Below are 5561 nucleotides of genomic sequence, written 5' to 3'. Positions count from 1 at the left end.
CATGCGACCCGGGCCTTCGTCCCCCGGGCGTCCGGGGCTCCATCCAGGCTGACAGCATGGCAGAGTGCCCGGGTCGGGCTCCATGGTTTTCAGGGTGGTCCTCCCCTGGGTGTCGGGGCGCTCCAGGCCAATGAAATGGAAAAGTGCCCAGGACAGGCTCCATGCGACCCGGGCATTCATCCCCCGGGCGTCCGGGGCTCCATCCAGGCTGACGGCATGGCAGAGTGCCCGGGTCGGGCTCCATGGTTTTCAGGGTGGTCCTCCCCTGGGTGTCGGGGCGCTCCAGGCCAATGGAATGGAAAAGTGCCCAGGACGGGCTCCATGCGACCCGGGCCTTCGTCCCCCAGGCGTCCGGGGCTCCATCCAGGCTGACGGCATGGCAGAGTGCCCGTGTCGGGCTCCATCGTTTTCAGGGTGGTCCTCCCCTGGGTGTCGGGGCGCTCCAGGCCGATGGCATGGAAAAGTGCCCAGGACGGGCTCCATGCATCCCGGGCCTTCGTCCCCCGGGCGTCCGGGGCTCCAGCCAGGCTGACGGCATGGCAGAGTGCCCGGGTCGGGCTCCATGGCTCTTGGGCAGTCGTCCCCCGGGCGTCCGGGGCTCCATCCAGGCCCATGGCATGGAAAAGTGCCCAGGACGGGCTCCATGCGACCCGGGCATTCCTCCCCCAGGTGGTCCGGGCCCTAGAGCTCCGGTGGTCCAACCTGCGCCTGAGGCCCAGCCGGGGTCCAAGAGCCCTGCCTTGCGTGGGCAGGCAGTCAGGAACCCTACCGCGAAGGCTTGGGATGGATTGGGAGCTGGGAGTCCTTTCGATCCCGGCCATCTGGTCACCCGCGATGCTTTCCAATAGGGCGACCAGATGGCCGGGCTTCCCTGGAAGTCCCGATGAGGTGCCATTCAGCTCCCGGATCCCAGCTAGGGCTCCATGAGGTCGGGTTCTTTCACGCTTTGGGTCCCCTCTGTCACCTCGCGTGCACGGATTGCAAGAAAGGGGGGTAATTTCCCTCCGGATTACTAGGGGCAGGGTACGCCCGGACACCTCTCCAGGGCTGGTGGTTCTCTGCCCGGGGGACCAGATGAGATATGCCTGGGCAACACCTCCCCCGGGCGTCTGGGGGCTCCATTCTCCGGGCCAACGGCATGTCACACTGCCCAGGACGGGCTCCATGGGCCCCGGACAGACCTCCCCTGGGCGTCCGGGGCACCCATCTCCAGGAGGCCAACGGGATGGCAAAGTACCCGGGAAAGGCTCCACGGGTCCCGGGCAGCCTTCCCCCGGGCGTCCGGGGCTCCCACCTCCAGGCCGACGGCATGTCACACTGCCCAGGACGGGCTCCATGGGCCCCGGACAGACCTCCCCCGGGCGTCCGGGGGGGCACCCATCTCCAGGAGGCCAACGGGATGGCAAAGTACCCGGGAAGGGCTCCACGGGTCCTGGGCAGCCTTCCCCCGGGCGTCCGTGGCTCCCACCTTCAGGACGACGGCATGTCACACTGCCCAGGACGGGCTCCATGGGCCCCGGACAGACCTCCCCCGGGCGTCCGGGGCACCCATCTCCAGGAGGCCAACGGGATGGCAAAGTACCCGGGAAGGGCTCCACGGGTCCCGGGCAGTCTTCCCCCGGGCGTCCGGGGCTCCCACCTCCAGGCCGACGGCATGTCACACTGCCCAGGACGGGCTCCATGGGCCCCGGACAGACCTCCCCCGGGCGTCCGGGGGGGCACCCATCTCCAGGAGGCCAACGGGATGGCAAAGTACCCGGGAAGGGCTCCACGGGTCCCGGGCAGCCTTCCCCCGGGCATCCGGGGCTCCCACCTCCAGGCCGACGGCATGTCACACTGCCCAGGACGGGCTCCATGGGCCCCGGACAGACCTCCCCCTGGCGTCCGGGGGGGGCACCCATCTCCAGGAGGCCAACGGGATGGCAAAGTACCCGGGAAGGGCTCCACGGGTCCCGGGCAGCCTTCCCCCGGGCGTCCGAGGCTCCCACCTCCAGGACGACGGCATGTCAAATTGCCCAGGACGGGCTCCATGGCTCTTGGGCAGTCCTCCCCTGGGCGTCCGGGGCTCCTTCCAGGCCGACGGCATGGCAGAGTGCCCGGGACGGGTTCCATGCGTCCCAGGCCTTCGTCCCCCGGGCGTCCGGGGCTCCATCCAGGCTGACAGCATGGCAGAGTGCCCGGGTCGGGCTCCATGGTTTTCAGGGTGGTCCTCCCCTGGGTGTCGGGGCGCTCCAGGCCAATGGAATGGAAAAGTGCCCAGGACGGGCTCCATGCGACCCGGGCATTCATCCCCCGGGCGTCCGGGGCTCCATCCAGGCTGACGGCATGGCAGAGTGCCCGGGTCGTGCTCCATGGTTTTCAGGGTGGTCCTCCCCTGGGTGTCGGGGCGCTCCAGGCCAATGGAATGGAAAAGTGCCCAGGACGGGCTCCATGCGACCTGGGCCTTCGTCCCCCAGGCGTCCGGGGCTCCATCCAGGCTGACGGCATGGCAGAGTGCCCGGGTCGGGCTCCATGGTTTTCAGGGTGGTCCTCCCCTGGGTGTCGGGGCGCTCCAGGCCGATGGCATGGAAAAGTGCCCAGGACGGGCTCCATGCATCCCAAGCCTTCGTCCCCCGGGCGTCCGGGGCTCCAGACAGGCTGACGGCATGGCAGAGTGCCCGGGTCGGGCTCCATGGCTCTTGGGCAGTCGTCCCCCGGGCGTCCGGGGCTCCATCCAGGCCGATGGCATGAAAAAGTGCCCAGGACGGGCTCCATGCGACCCGGGCATTCCTCCCCCAGGTCGTCCGGGCCCTGGAGCTCCGGTGGTCCAACCTGCGCCTGAGGCCCAGCCGGGGTCCAAGAGCCCTGCCTTGCGTGGGCAGGCAGTCAGGAACCCTACCGCGAAGGCTTGGGATGGATGGGGAGCTGGGATTCCTTTCGATCCCGGCCATCTGGTCACCCGCGATGCTTTCCAATAGGGCGACCAAATGGCCGGGCTTCCCTGGAAGTCCCGATGAGGTGCCATTCAGCTCCCGGATCCCAGCTAGGGCTCCATGAGGTCGGGTTCTTTCACGCCTTGGGTCCCCTCTGTCCCCTTGCGTGCACGGATTGCAAGAAAGGGGGGTAATTTCCCTCCGGATTACTAGGGGCAGGGTACGCCCGGACACCTCTCCAGGGCTGGTGGTTCTATGCCCGGGGGACCAGATGAGATATGCCTGGGCAACACCTCCCCCGGGCGTCTGGGGGCTCCATTCTCCGGGCCAACGGCATGTCACACTGCCCAGGACGGGCTCCATGGGCCCCGGACAGACCTCCCCGGGCGTCCGGGCCACCCATCTCCAGGAGGCCAACGGGATGGCAAAGTACCCGGGAAGGGCTCCACGGGTCCCGGGCAGCCTTCCCCCGGGCGTCCGGGGCTCCCACCTCCAGGCCGACGGCATGTCACACTGCCCAGGACGGGCTCCATGGGCCGCGGACAGACCTCCCCCGGGCGTCCGGGGGGGGCACCCATCTCCAGGAGGCCAACGGGATGGCAAAGTACCCGGGAAGGGCTCCACGGGTCCCGGGCAGCCTTCCCCCGGGCGTCCGGGGCTCCCACCTCCAGGACGACGGCATGTCAAATTGCCCAGGACGGGCTCCATGGCTCTTGGGCAGTCCTCCCCCGGGAGTCCGGGGCTCCATCCAGGCCGACGGCATGGCAGAGTGCCCGGGACGGGTTCCATGCATCCCGGGCCTTCGTCCCCCGGGCGTCCGGGTCTCCATCCAGGCTGACAGCATGGCAGAGTGCCCGGGTCGGGCTCCATGGTTTTCAGGGTGGTCCTCCCCTGGGTGTCAGGGCGCTCCAGGCCAATGGAATGGAAAAGTGCCCAGGACGGGCTCCATGCGACCCGGGCATTCATCCCCCGGGCGTCCGGGGCTCCATCCAGGCTGACGGCATGGCAGAGTGCCCGGGTCGTGCTCCATGGTTTTCAGGGTGGTCCTCCCCTGGGTGTCGGGGCGCTCCAGGCCAATGGAATGGAAAAGTGCCCAGGACGGGCTCCATGCGACCCGGGCCTTCGTCCCCCGGGCGTCCGGGGCTCCATCCAGGCTGACGGCATGGCAGAGTGCCCGGGTCGGGCTCCATGGTTTTCAGGGTGGTCCTCCCCTGGTTGTCGGGCGCTCCAGGCCGATGGCATGGAAAAGTGCCCAGGACGGGCTCCATGCGTCCCAAGCTTTCGTCCCCCGGGCGTCCGGGGCTCCAGCCAGGCTGACGGCATGGCAGAGTGCCCGGGTCGGGCTCCAGGGCTCTTGGGCAGTCGTCCCCCGGGCGTCCGGGGCTCCATCCAGGCCGATGGCATGAAAAAGTGCCCAGGACGGGCTCCATGCGACCCGGGCATTCCTCCCCCAGGTCGTCCGGGCCCTAGAGCTCCGGTGGTCCAACCTGCACCTGAGGCCCAGCCGGGGTCCAAGAGCCCTGCCTTGCGTGGGCAGGCAGTCAGGAACCCTACCGCGAAGGCTTGGGATGGATGGGGAGCTGGGATTCCTTTCGATCCCAGCCATCTGGTCACCCGCGATGCTTTCCAATAGGGCGACCAGATGGCCGGGCTTCCCTGGAAGTCCCGATGAGGTGCCATTCAGCTCCCGGATCCCAGCTAGGGCTCCATGAGGTCGGGTTCTTTCACGCCTTGGGTCCCCTCTGTCCCCTCGCGTGCACGGATTGCAAGAAAGGGGGGTAATTTCCCTCCGGATTACTAGGGGCAGGGTACGCCCGGACACATCTCCAGGGCTGGTGGTTCTCTGCCCGGGGGACCAGATGAGATATGCCTGGGCAACACCTCCCCCGGGCGTCTGGGGGCTCCATTCTCCGGGCCAACGGCATGTCACACTGCCCAGGACGGGCTCCATGGGCCCCAGACAGACCTCCCCCGGGCGTCCGGGCCACCCATCTCCAGGAGGCCAACGGGATGGCAAAGTACCCGGGAAGGGCTCCACGGGTCCCGGGCAGCCTTTCCCCGGGCATCCGGGGCTCCCACCTCCAGGCCGACGGCATGTCACACTGCCCAGGACGGGCTCCATGGGCCCCGGACAGACCTCCCCCGGGCGTCCAGGGCACCCATCTCCAGGAGGCCAACGGGATGGCAGAGTAACCGGGAAGGGCTCCATGGGTCCCGGGCAGCCCTCCCTCGGGCATCCGGGGCTCCCACCTCCAGGACGACGGCATGTCAAAGTGCCCAGGGCGGGCTCCACGGGCCCCGGGCAGCCCTTGCCCCGGGCGTTTGGGGCACACATCTCCAGGAGGCCAACGGCATTGCAAAGTACCCGGAAAGGGCTCCACGGGTACCGGGCAGTCCTCCCCCGGGCGTCCGGGGCACCCATCTCCATGAGGCCAACGGCATTGGCAAAGTACCCGGGAAGGGCTCCACGGGTCCCGACCAGGCCTCCCCCGGGCGTCCCGGGCTCCCACCTCCATGCCGACGGCATGTCAAAGAGCCCAGGACGGGATCCACGGGTACCGGGCAGTCCTCCCCCGGGCGTCCGGGGCAACCATCTCCAGGAGGCCAACGGGATGGCAAAGTACCCGGGAAGGGCTCCACGGGTCGCAG

The sequence above is a fragment of the Lissotriton helveticus genome, chromosome 12 (genome assembly GCF_964261635.1).
Source record: "Lissotriton helveticus chromosome 12, aLisHel1.1, whole genome shotgun sequence".
Classification (NCBI taxonomy): Eukaryota; Metazoa; Chordata; class Amphibia; order Caudata; family Salamandridae; genus Lissotriton; species Lissotriton helveticus.
This window is presented reverse-complemented; position numbering follows the sequence as displayed.